The following is a 14,523-nucleotide window of genomic DNA, read 5'->3' as shown; positions in this document are numbered from 1 at the left end:
TAAAAGCAGATAACCCTAGATAAAAACATTTTATGTTTTTACATTTTATAAAAATATATTATATATAATATAGTACAGCCCCAGTAATCTCAATTTATCACCATTCTGATCTTTTTAATTCATCTCTGTCTCTGATCTAGGTAGGACTTTAGATTCAAGATTTAGTTAAGAGACTTCAGGGATCATTTTATATAAGTTTTCTTATTTTACAAATAAGGGAAAGGAGACTCCGAAATTTAAAATGATTACTCTAAGGTCCCATGGGTTATAAGTAGCAAAACTGAAGATGCAACCCAGATATTCTGAATTCAAATCAACTTTCTTCTATGTGAATTTCTTTGCAAATTCTATGTGAATAAACTCAGGCAAAACAAAACAAAACAAAACAAAACTGGACCGTGTAAATAAGGTCATTCCTTGTCAGAGCATGACAAGTTGCTATTTTTACTTTTTCCTAGTCTGTGCCATCTTTAATAGGAAAATTCCTGGTGTGATCCTGGGAGGGACTGGTTATTACAAAGTTTTGGTGATTCTTTCATATTTCTGACCAGTTCTACTAGGAGACAAGACTAGAGATTTTACAGTTTCTTAAGTGTAACATGACAATTTTTCCTCCTTCCATATGCATTCTCCAATGATCTACCAAGCTAATATTCCTTAAAGATACATCTAACCATGTCGTTTCCTTACTCCAGGCTATTTCAGAGTGCCATCAAGGTGATGGTCACCTGAAATCTCTCCTTTTAAATTATATGTAAATCGTTTTCCTTATTTTTGGACTTCTATGGAACATGGAGGATAACTGATTAGGATTTCCTGCATAAAACCCCTCTTCTATTTGGAGGCATCAGAGATCCATTTATGGGGAAAGCTGTTAAAATGTGCATGACTAGCCTTTTAAAAGGTTTTGATGGTGGTATTCTAACATTTCATTTCATTATATTACCACATGCAACAATTCTTTATGTTCAATAATCCAAGACATAATATGTCTCATTTTCCAGGTCAAGGAGTTTTCTCTTTTGAAAAAATAGCCAAAGTCATTGAATTTTAAGTAATTATCATGACCAAATTTAGTCTCCAGAAAATAAATACAATAATGGACCTCCCTTCTTTCTTATATAGGTTTGGAACACTGCATAAATTGTCAGATTTTGCTGAGGTCCCAGTGGGTTTCAATGCATTGCATTTCCCCCCTTCTTTCTTCTTTTAGTCTTTGTGATAAAGGATAACTCACTAGGCAGAAGAAGAGGAAGGACATATTCAGAAATGAAAGTGATGGAAAAACAAAAGACATCAATAAAAATATTTTTAAAAGAAAAAGGGTTAAAGCAAGTAATCCCCAAGCTGTTGTCCTTTCGAGGTATAATTAAAAAGCTACAATGATTTTACAAATAAAATTGGGCAATGTTTACTCATGTTCCTAATTTAAAGGATATCCAAACCCAATGGAACACATTTTTATCCTTCAGTTAAATATTGAGGGAAGCAGGGTCAGAGCTCTGCCTTGATGATGAAAGCAGGGGCCAAAGGATAGACAGAAAGCAATTCATGCTGTCCCACTACGGAATACATGCCTTATTTCTGAGTTCTTTGTCCTTAGACTCCTGGGTTTGGGTTCTCTACTTTGTTGGAAGGACTTTTGATCTGCACTCACCAGTGCCCTCTGCTTTGTACTTCCTCAGTTCTGCCCCTACCTGCTCCTGACTGGCAAATACTCAAGCTTTAGCAGTTTAGTCAGGCAGAATCTTAGAGATCAACTCTAATCCAATAATTCCTTAACTATTTTTGTATCATGGACTCTTTTGGCAATCTGGTGAAGCAAGAGACTCCTAAAAATCATGTTTTTAAAAATAAATGTTTTAAATAATTATAATATTAATAAATAAATTAATAATTTAATAAATAAAATGTTAATAAAATGTTTTTAAAATAAAACATAAATCTATAAAAGATATCAATTCTATTGAAATACAGTATGTGTGTATACATATACACATGCTGCATTTCAATATAGTATATTGTATACAGTAATATATATACACATGCTGTAATATATTACATATACTATATTATACATTATATATAGTATATACACATAATATATATAGTATCTTATAATAATACTCTCTCTATATATATAAAATGTATCACGGTACATACCATATTGAAATATAGTATGTGGGGTTTTGTGTCTATTTTTTAAAAGTTCCCAAATCCCAAGTTAAAAACATCTAATTTAATCCAAAACATTTATTTTACAATCAAGGAAAATAAAGCTTAGAAAGTGACTTTCCTAAGTTTATATAGGTGGTAAATAGTATAGTCAGAATTTGAACCCAATTCTCCCAATTCCAAATCCAGCCTTTCCATTATAGAATCTCATCTCAATCTATTTTCAAACTTCTTTAGAAGGTGATTTTCATTTATTCATTCACCAAATGTTTGTCAAATGTCCATTGTTTGGTCTCCCAACCTCCTTGGGAGAGATGAAAAGTTTGGGATGAATAGGTTAAAAGCATAGCCTCTAATTTCTAGGTTAGTAGGGGAAATGACAGATAATATTAAATTATAAATGATATAACAAATACCCTACAGATTTAAAAAAAAAGTGATTGAGGAGAGAAACAGGCAAGTAGGTTCAGGGAGGGGGCATTTCTATAGGCCTTTAAAGAATGGGGGCAAATTTGATAAGTACAAGAAAATGGGAGAACATTACAAGGTAGGGAACATTCTGAGCAAAATCATGAAGACAGGAGAAATTAGAGAAGTTTGGTTGAAGCATAGGTCTTAAAGAATAATAAAGTATGAATGAAATGAGCAGAACCAGGAGATCATTGTACACATCAACAACAAGACTATATGATGATCAGTTCTGATGGACGTGACTCTTTTTGACAATGAGATGATTCAGGCCAGTGCCACTAGTCTTGTGATGGAGAGAGCCATCTGCACACAGAGGGGGAGCTTGAGGGGATTGAGTGTGGATCACAGGATAGTATTTTCACTCCTTTTTGTTGCTGTTTATTGGCATTTTGTTTTCTTTCTCATTTTTTCCCTCTTCGATCAGATTTTTCTTGTGCAGTGAGAAAATTGTATAAATATATATACATATATTGGATTTTACATGTATTTTAACATGTTTAACATATATCGGATTACTTGCCATCTAGGGGAGGGGGCAAAGAGAAGTGGGGGGAAAATTTGGAACATAAGGCTCTGCAAGGGTCAATGTTGAAAAATTATCCATGCATATGTTTTGAAAATTAAAAAAAAAGTTTTAATAAAAAAATGATAAATTATAAGACTAGAGAGAAAGGCTGGAGCCAGATTAGAGAGAATCTTGAATGTCAGACAAAATAATTTTAATTTTACCCAAACAAACAAGATCCACTAAAGATTTCTGGGCAGAGAATTACAAGCAGATCTGCATGTAGGGACGAAGTGAAAAGGATGGAGTGCAGAGAGGACAGAATAGGGCCAATTTATCTGAGTTGTCATTCAAATAGTTCAAAATCTATGTAACTATAAAATCATCTGGCCCGCATAGAATTATCTTGTCCACAGGAATAGGGTGAGAAACTGTCACATACTTTGCTAAAAATCCAAATATACTTTATCTATACTAGTCCCCTAATTTACCAGTCTAGTAATCACATAAAAAAGAAAATGAATTTAATGATCTGTATGCCCTGTACTTTATGAAACTGTGATGCCTCCTAATAATTACTGTTTCCCTTTTTAACTCCTCTCAAGTCAATCCTTTTATAGTATGTTTTGGAATAGGGGTTACCAAATTTTTTGAGTATAAAGATACTTTTATTTTTAAAAAACTCCAATTGTCTGTTCAGTATCCATTTATTGACAAAACACATGAAAAAAAAAGAAACCATGTATGATCATGATGCCATCTATGTACATTTGAAAATAGTTTTCAATAAATATGTAATATGTATTAGTTATTCAGTTTACAGGAGATATTTTTGCTTATTTATAAATTAAGTGCCCTTTGCAAAGGTATCTATCTGTTATCTTCCAGGGGTACATGGCCTACAGATTAGAAACAACTATCTTAGAATTTTGTAAAGAACTAAAATAAAGCTCATTAGTCATTAGTTTGCAAATTTGACTCTTTTTCTTTTCCTGAAATTTGGATAGCATTTGTCTTTTTCTGGTCCCAGAATGCATCTGGAATTCTCCACAATTTATCAAACATATATCTTTCTTTTCTTTCCATACCCTAAGATGTAATTCACCCACTTTTTCAGGGCCTCTTCAGATGGAGTCTCCCATTACCATTTTACTTATCTTGGGTTTCAACCCCTGTTTTGCTTTTTTTTTTTTTGTTCTACTGTTTATATTCTAAAAACCATTCTTCTTGAAGGAAAAAAAGGGAGCAAAATAAGCATTGAGTTAGTCTGCATGTCATTTTCATTGTGTCAACCTTTAAACCTGGTTGTCTGGGAACATGAGGATGCCATAGACAAAAATAGTGAAGTTGAAAGGAGAAATAAATTGGGGGATAAAAGGGGAAAATGAGCATGATTTGGGACATGTCTATGAGGGACAATATTCAGGTGAAAATGTCATAATGGCAACTAGAAATGTTGCTTGAAAGGGACAGTGTCTAGAGCTCAAGGCATAAATGGGGAAATCACTTGCATAAAGGAAGTTGCAACTTCAGGTGTGTATGAGATTGTCAAGACAGTGAGGAGCTGAAAGAAGAGAGATGAAGACAGACTTAAGGAAAGGCCACGTTAAAAGGTCAGGGAGAAAGTGAAGAACAGAGAAGGAGTAGTGAGAGAAGAGGAAAAACCAAGGGAAGGAAAGAGAAGGATATTCAACAAGAGAGAGCTTTGGAAAAGTAGAGATCAACAAGGAAGAAGACCAATTGGGGATTGTACAATTAGACAGAGAATGAATGAAGGGATGAAAAATAATACCTTACCTTTATTTATTGCTCCGAAGTTTGAAAGCATTTAACAAATAGGATCTCTTTTGAAACTCACAACAACCCTGAGAGATAAAAGAGAAAGGAACAAGCATTTATTGATCACCTAACATGTACCATTAAGCACATACCAGACATGGTGCTAAAGGCTTTTCAAATATTTGTTCCTCATGACAACCCTGAAAGGTAGAAACTAGCAATAGTCCTGTTTTCTAGAAAAGGAAACTGAATAGACAGAGTTTAAATGTCTTGCCCAGGATCACAAAGTTAGGAAGTGTCTCAGAGGTAGGATTAGAACTCAGGTTTTTTTAAAATTTCAAATCTGGTGCTCAATTCCTAGCTCTCTCAAAAAGCATGTTAATCACAGTGCAATAATTGAGAGACATCATGATGTAGTGCTGGTTTAGGGTTCGATATTTTTATTAAGTATTTATTTTATTTTATTTTTCCCAATTACAAAGCAAGACTTTTTAGCATTCATTTTTATAAGATTTTGTGTTCCAAAAATTTCCCCCTCTTCCTAAATGGGGATTGATGTTAAAAAGAGACTGGACTCCATCAGTTGGAGGTAAGGAGGAGATTTTGTTCTGTAGAATGAGCTGGAGAAATGAGAAGTGAGCCATTTCAGGACTGCTCATGTCTATGGAGCATATTTCTAATTAAAGCACTGGCAATCGTGAGCCATTACACGAGGTTTCTATTTTCTCTTGCCACAAAGTCAGACGGGTGATTTCTTGATTCTTCTTTTTGGTTGGATGTATGGGGAGGCATTAGGACACTGAGTGAGGAAGGTCTATAATTAGGAGCAGTGTAGAAAGAAGCTCTTCCCACTCTGTTCCTTCTCCTCTCCCATTATCCTTATGGTGAGAGTCAGATCTGAAGTCTTGAAGCTCCGTCCCTTGTTTCTGTCTAATTTTTGTGACTTCAGGTTGACTTTGGATACGTGAAGCCCAACTTAACCTGTACCAAAGTATTGAGAGGGGAGAAGGAGTTTGTTAAAGAACATGGTAGAAAGAACAGAGGGTGGTCTATCCAGGATCTTGGACCCCCTGGAGATGACCCTTAGGGGCTCTACCCAGAAGCATAACTGGGAATGTCTGCCCATCCAGGGGTGTGCAGAAGCCAGCTCATATTGGTTCTATGAGAGCTGATTGTTACTCAGTGTAAGTATTTATGCCTCAGAAATTGGCAATTGTTCCAAATCAAAGCTTTTTTTTTTTTTATTGTTTTGTCGATCTGTTAATAATGCAGATTAAATTTTAAAATGTGTTTTTTTTCCCCCAGAGCTAGTTGTTAAACATTTAATGCTGTTATACATTAATCAGCCCAGTGTTTCCTAAAGTTCATCAAGCTAGGCAAGAGTGGGAGAACATGACGCGTTTATCAATTCCTTTTGTCAGCCAAAAAAAATATTAAGTGATTACTGTGTGAAGAGAGCAGAACATGAGATGAAAAGCTTAGGTATTCTCATTTAGCACAATGCCTTGTATGTGCTTAATGGTACATGGCAGGTGCTTAATAAATACTTATTCCTTTCTCTTTTATCTCTCAGGGTTGTTATGAGGATCAAATGAGATCATATTTAAGTGCTTCGCAAACATTGGAGCATTAAGTACAGATCAGCTATTATTTTTCATCCCTTCATTCATTCTCTAATTGTGCAATGGAATTTGTAGTCTCAAGGGACAAGGACACAAATGACTATTACATGAAAAGTATATTAGAGAGGGATTCAAGACCTGGGGTCCAGGGGAGAAGAAGGCAATCCACAAAGGGGGCTCACTGCATGAAGGCAGAAGTATCCGGTATTATCATTATTCAATTGTGTTTGTTTCTCCATTTGGGTTTTCTTGCCAAAGATACTAGAGTAGTTTGACATTTCCTTCTGTGGCTCATTTGACATATGGGGAAACTGAGGCAAACAGGGTTAAGGGACTTTCTCAGGATTACACAGCTAGTAAGGGTCTTAGACCAGTTCCAATGCTCTCTCTACCCTGCTCTCTGATTGCCCAAGTGGCATTTGAGTTTGGACTTTAAAAGGTGAGCAGGAGTTCCACAGGCAGACAGATCCAGCTGGCTGCCCCCAGAAGAGATAATGACAGAATCTCCCCGAGTTCAAATCCAGTTTCAGACATTTACTAGCTGTGTGACTGTGGGTAAGTCATTTAAACCCTGTTTGCCTCAGTTTCCCCATTTGTAAAAAATGAGCTAGAGAAGGAAATGGCAAGCTACTGCAGTATTTCTGCCAAGAAAACCCCCAAGGAGGTCACAGAATCAGACATAAGAAAAATGACTGAACAACAATAATCTGACACTTTCTAAGTGACCTTTCTTGGTCTCAGTCTCCTTTTCTGTAAGATGAGGAGGTTGGACTCAAATGACTAGATCTCTGAGCCTGTGATCCTGCTTCAGCTGTATTCAAGCTGCAGCATCAAGGTCTCCTCAATTTGGGCACCTGCCTGGGAGTGTTGGGTTGCTAGGGCCTCATGGTCTGTCTTCCTTTGTTCCTTGGCCAAAGGCCTTCTGTTGCCTAGCACCACACTGGGGCTATCTGTATTTTTAACTGAGATAAAACCCCATCTACTGCAGCTGTCTGAGTGATTAGAGTGAATTACATTTAATATTAGCTAATAATATTAGCTACATTTATAAAGAGATTTAAGGGCTGCAAAGGGCTTTATTTGTTTTTTTATTTGATCCTCACAACATATCCTGTGAGATATAAGTGCTATTATTATCTCTACTTTACAGATAAAGAAATTGAGGTGGAGGGATTAAGTGATTTATTCAAAGTCATATTGCTAGTAAAGGTCTGAAGCAGGATTCAAACTCACCTTGGGCTTAACCCTATTGTCAACCCTTAATGAACTCCAAAGTGACCTCTTTTTTTTTTAATTTAGTATTTTTATTTTCCCCCAGTTACATGTTAAATCATTTTCTGCATTTGTTTTTTAATTAAAAACTCTGAGTTCTAGTTTTTTTTCCTTTCTTCTACCCCCCACTCTCCACTGAGAAGGCATATGTGAAATTATGCAAAACATTTCCATAAAAGTCATGTTGTGAAAGAAAACATAAATCTTCCTCCTGCCCCCCCCCCAAAAAAAAAACCTTCAAGAAAAATAAAGCGTAAAAAATGCTTCAATTTGTGTTCAGACATAATCACTTCTTTCTCTGGCATAGAGAACATTTTTTTTCCCATTTTAAGTCCTTCAGAATAATCTCGGATCATTGTATTGCTGAGAATGGCAAAGCCATTCACAGCTTATCATCCCACAACATTTCTACTTTGTACACAGTATATTTCACTTGAGGTCAGGGAAGACTTTCCAGGTTTTTCTTAGAGCATCTTGCTCATCATTTCTTAGAGCATAATAATATTTCACCAAAATCAGCTATTCTCCAATGGGCAACCCCTCAGTTTTCAATTCTTTGCCCCAGGAAAAAAAGCTGCTATAAATATTTTTTGTACATCTCCATCCTTTTTGTTTTTTTCATCTCTTTTGGGATTCGTGCGTGGTAGCAGTATTGTCCAAGGCTATATATGATTTTATAGCCCTATGGACATAGTTCATTATCTTTTGAACATTTATCAATTGGGGAATGGGTGAGCTCAACCTCTTGAGTGAGTTCATGCTCACTTATAATAATAATCATAACTCACATTAGTTAAGATTAAAGCCAAACATGAACATGTTTTGTGTGACTGCACGTGTATATTCTATATCAAATTGCTTGCCTTTTCAAGGAGGGGAGAACATGAGGAGGGAGGGAAAGCATTTAGAATTCGAAATTTTACAAAATAAATGTTAAAACTTTTTATTTGCATATAATTGAGGAAAAAATTAAAATTAAATATATTTTTAAAAAAAGATAAAGCCAGTTCACCTGGGTTCAAGTCTTTAATTTGAGCAAAAACTAGTCATGTGACTTTTGAATTAATTACTTTAAATCTCCAAGCCTTGGTTTCCACTTCTGTAAAATAATAATATGTAAATAATATGTAAAATAATACTTGCACTACTTATATGGCAGGGTGGTTATGATAAATAAGTAATTTATGAGTGAAATGTTTTGTTAAATTTATGAATAAAGTGCTTTGTGATAATAATGACAACAAAAACAACCGCAATCAGAGCAGGCATTTGGATAGCCCTTTAAGTGGTCGTTGTGTATTGTCCAATTAGCTGACTGAATTTTCACAACAACCTAATGAAGTGAGTAGTACAGCTGTGATCATCATCACTTTTACACTTGAGGATACTTACTCCGAGAGAAATTCAAATCCATTCAAGTCAATGTCCACTCCGTGCCAGGCAACTTCACTAAGACTACTAGTTTCAGAGTAGATGTCTATCTATCTACCTTGGGAGAAATCCCCTATCCCACTGAAATGACAGGGCCAGTTGTTTTTCAAGTATTAGACACTGTGTAGATGATGGGAACAAGGAAAAAAAAATAGAAACTGTAACTGTAACCCCACTGTGCACTCCTGGATGAGGAAAAACCCTCCTCCAATGCAGAACAGCATCTTTGTAACCTGGAGAGTTATATATAATATATATATATATATATATATATATATATATATATATATATATATATCCCAGCACACTCCTGGGAACCATACAAGTCCATTTAAAGAATGTAATAAAAAATGAGTTTCTCTTTAAAGCTCTCCACCCTTCACACAGGCACACAAATCTATCCCTTTCTCTCTGTCTGTCTTTCTCTCTCTGTTTCTCTGTCTCTCTCTCTCTCTATATGTGTATATATATTTTTGTATATATATATTGCTAAATATATATATATATAGTTATATATTGTAAATATATATTGCTATTTTCTTGACTAAATGACTTTATTTATTATTCATATTTGTGATGATCTTTTGTGTCATTAGCATTGGTGGAAAAGAATATAGCAATATATATGTATATTTACAGCATTGAGAGGAGGATTAGCTTGCCCAGTTTCACAAAACCAGCATGAGTGAGAGGCTGGACAAAGAATTAAAATAGTCCCTGCCTTCAAGGCCTGTAATGCACAAACATCACAGCAGCCAGCCTTCTTTTTATTTTTGGTTTTATTTTTGTTTTTTAAAGCCTCGCTTTCATTCAGGATCAGGTCAACGAGGATGATGTAACATTGCACTAAATTTTTACACTCTGAGTCGGAAGGGTCCCCGGCCAGAAGCATGAATCCTTCTGTCACCCCCCTGACAGGTGATCATCTAGCCGGAATTCTTTCAGTAACTGGGGGATTAGAACATTGGTCGGCGGGCCCAGTGGTGATTAACAGCCTGGTCAGCCGGTGACGTTGCTGGAAAGGGGGAGAGAGAATGGGCTTCTCCTGTGTCACGTTACTAAATTTACCTGGGAAAACGATCATCGCTTAAACTTACACGTGGCTCTCAAATCTGTACAGTATTTTACAAGTCATGTAAGGTGTGTGTATATGGAGCATCTGAGATACCTATTACATGAGTCATTGACAGGTGGGATCTGAAGTTTCAATCATCTCTAAGAAGAGAAGGAGGAGCAGTATAATGGCTGCAGGGGTGGGAAAGAACAGGTTGAGTCCCCAGAGCCCTGTCAGGCTGGAACAGACACTCTTTCCTGTTGCAGCCAATGGATGTTGAATTCAGACTATATTTATCTGCTTCTCCACATCAAATATTATCCATCAGGAGTTCAAGAGATTCAAAAGAAAAAATTCCTGATTTCTCTCAAGGGGAGTATAGTTACCTCAACTTTATGCTCAAAGGTATATTCTTTTCCACCAATGCTAATGACACAAAAGGTCATCACAAATATGAATAATAAATAAAGTCATTTACTCAAGAAAATAGCAAGCCCAAAGGAGAGGAGTTAGGCAGATTTAAATATATCAGGAAATATATGGAGTGAATGTACTCTTTAGATGGCAGAGATTCGACTCAATCAAGAGAAGGATTCCCACCAGGGGAAATTCCCCAAAGCAAGAAGTAGGAAATTACAGAAAAGTTGGGCTGGCTTCCCCTAAATGTCTGCAAGTTCCCCAGTCTGTGTGTCTGACTGTTTCTACCTATCTGAAGTCAATCCCCGAGAGAGTTTAGTATCATGGTGCAGGGGTGGAGGAAGGGAGCAGGGCAAAGGGGGAGGAGGGTGGGGGGACTAGTAAATGTTTAGCCACTGGCTCTACAGGAAAAGCAACTAAAAGTGTACGTGACTTTGAGGTTTAATCAGCATTAACAGTTTTTTAAGTCTAGACAATGAACAAAACAACAAATCAAGACTTGAAATGTAGCATTTGCCGATTGATAAGGTGTGAATACTTACACCAGAAATTTAACAGTGAATTCTGGGAGCCATTTTGAGATGCTCCAGCACACTCCTGGGAACCACAGAAGCCCACTTAAAGAAGGGAATAAAAAAGTAAGTTTCTCTTCAAAGCTCTCGGCCCTCCACACAGGCACACAAAGTGCAGGAGCAGTCTCCCCACTAATAAATAGCACACAAATCTAGCACATTCACTTCTATTGTCCTACAATCTCCTGTGATCCTCAAAGGTACCTTATAAAGTGGGTGCTATCGCTAAATCCATTCTATGAATGTAAAGAGTGAAACTCCAAAAAATCCTGTCCACTAGTTACACGTTTCCAATATTAACAGCCCCTTGCCCAACTCACACTATCACCCTTCTTCCTTCCCCCTGCAGGTGCAACTTCCCAAAGAACTGGCATAGGGAGCACAGAAGGACAAGAAACACAGGTTGTACCACCATTGCTGGGAAGCGTTTCCAGGGCCCTTCTTCAGAACCTTGGTGTTGGACATGGGAACAATGCACAAAACAACGCGTGGCATTCATTAAAATCCGTGTTTGCCCAACCACAGAAGAGTGTTTGTTGTGAGAGCTGGAGAAGAAATAATCCTAAAAGTTTAATTTCTTGGGGGTATGATTGCCTTATTTCACGTATATTTTGGTGAACTAGTTAAACATAGAGTAACATTTCCAGAAGAGAAAACAAGTGGAAATTGTATGAATCTCTTCATTGAATTGTGTTGTCTTGGACACTGCTTTCTACCAATAAATACGTGAGAAACAGTAATTATGATATTGCGGTCATTTCTTCTGCTTTCTCTGCTCCTTTTCAGTACAGATACTATATCCGGGCAACCGATCGTGCCTCATGATACATGAGTACAGAGTTCTTTACCCTGTGGGAACATGGGTTCAAATCTGGTTAGGTCCCCAAAATGCTTGCAGGTGACCAGGAAGGGCTGATCCCTGACAACCTACTCTGGGGTCCACTTGACAGCATCATCTGTCCCCCTCACTCTCCACCAGTACTAGATAAAAGTTTTAACATGTAGGCAGCAATCACATTTACCATAGGATCCATTACCAATGTTAGCCGTCCTTTGGAGTACTGGCAGACGGTAGTGACACAAAAAATGAATGGAAAAATGCTTCCATCCTGAGTCCCTGCAGCTGGATTTCCTTCAAAGCTCAGGCATCAGTGGAAAACATCATGAAATATTTTTAGGGAGAGAAAAATTTTGATGAATAAAATATCTAAGGAGCAGCTACTTGTTTTGTTATGCAGTCTCTTTCATAAAGCAAAATTTTAATTTGTGAAGGAAAAACTCTGCAGGGGCTTGTGAATTTGTGTGTGTGTGTAAGAGAGAGAGAGAGAGAGAGAGAGAGAGAGAGAGAGAGAAAGAGAGAGAGAGAGAGAGAGAGAGAGAGAGAGAGAGAGAGAGGGAGGGAGGGGGGGAGGGAGGGAGGGGGAGAGAGAGAGAGAGAGAGAGAGAGAGAGAGAGAGAGAGAGAGAAGGAGGGGAAAGGGAGAGGGAGAGAGGAAGAGAGAGAGAGAGACAGAGAGAGAGAGACAGAGAGAGAGAGAGAGAGACAGAGAGAGCGCTTTTCCAGGGCTGTTCAGTCAGCTGAGTGGGTGCCATGGTCCCCGCTCAATGAGAATGCCGCCTAAGCTACAACTCTGACCATGTCCCACTGCAGTTTTTCACTGTCTCATCCCCTTATGTCAGAATTGACTGGTCTCTTGGAAGAGGAGGGCAGCCCCTGGAAGGGAGGAGTTGTCTCCACCATAGTCCCAAGCAGGATACGGGGCTTCTGCAGCCTTTCTCTTGGTCCCACTCATGGATCAGAGGAGCAGACCTTCCCTCAGCTCTAGCTCTCTCTCTTCCCTCTGGCAGGCCAAGAAAGCAGCAACTTTTCCTCCTTCCAGCTAGATTTGGCCCTTGGACAATATTTAGCAACCCCTGCTTTATGTGATGTGAGGAATATAACTGGTAACAACTGGGACACTGACATGTTCATACTTCTTTTCCCTCGAGGCACCCACGGACCCCCGTCTCCCACCTGGGAGCCTTTCCATTGCTCACCACAGCTAGAATACACTCCTTCCTCACCTTCATTTCCCGAGATCTTTCTGCAAGACTGAAACATCATCTCCTACGTGAAACTTTTTCTGACCTACTTCACCCCTGCCCCCTCCAACTTCCAATGCCCTTCCTCCTAATGACCCTGTATTTTTCCTCCTTATATTTCATCTTTAAAACACAATCTTCTTGAGAGGAAGGATCATCTCATTCTTTATTTGCCTGCTGAGTCCAGTCTCAGGTGCAGAGTGGGCAGTTAATAAATATTTGATGATTGACCAGTAATCATTCATAACAATTATATGCTCAAGCAATTAATCTATGTCCTTCCCAATAATACAAAACTTCCCCCCCCCTCATCTGCACTCTGTAATATCCATTGTCACAGTGGTTCTCCACTGACTACTGACTGAAGTCACAGAGTTCTCTCCAATTGTCCAGTCTGACAACTCCAAATGAATCCCATGGCTGATGTCTCTGGCCAGTAGCTGCCTCTCTAGCCTTCACTTGAACACTTCCCATAGAATGCCATGACTTCCTGAGACACTTTTAGGGGCTTACTATGTGCCAGGGACCATCTAAGAGCTGGGGATAAGAAGCAAGTCAAAAATACGGTCCCTATTCCCAAGGATCTCACATTCTAATGGGGAAAAACCACACAAATAACTACATAAAAGACACACAGGGAGGTAATCTCAGAGGGGGCACTATTGGGGGCAAAGGGGAGAAGCGGGAAATGCATCTTGGAAAGTGGAATCTGAACCATCTTGAAGGAAGCAAGGGAAGAGAGATTGGGTATGGGGAGGGACAGCATTCTGGTATGAGGGCAGCCACCAAAAAGGCACGTAGCATTTATTAAACACTTGCTGTATGCCAGGTACCATGCTAAGTGCTAGGGATACAAAGGAAGGAAGAACAAAACAAAGCTCCTGTTCTCAAGGAGCCATCAGTCTAATGGAGACCATATACAAACAAGGAACAGATGGGGTAACGTGGAGTTAATCAACAAAGGGAAGGGACTAGAGGGAAGTGTGACTGGGGAAGGCTTCTTACAGAAGAGGAGGTTGTAGTTGGGCCTTGAAGCGGGGAAGGCAGGAGCTCTTAAGTCTGGGACTTCTGCTCCCCACACTCCTACACATCTCGTCCCACTTTTCCAGCTTTGTCTTTGTTGTCACAAATTCTAAGATGAGAT

The sequence above is a fragment of the Sarcophilus harrisii genome, chromosome 1 (genome assembly GCF_902635505.1).
Source record: "Sarcophilus harrisii chromosome 1, mSarHar1.11, whole genome shotgun sequence".
Classification (NCBI taxonomy): domain Eukaryota; kingdom Metazoa; phylum Chordata; class Mammalia; order Dasyuromorphia; family Dasyuridae; genus Sarcophilus; species Sarcophilus harrisii.
Note: the sequence above shows the minus strand (reverse complement) of the source record.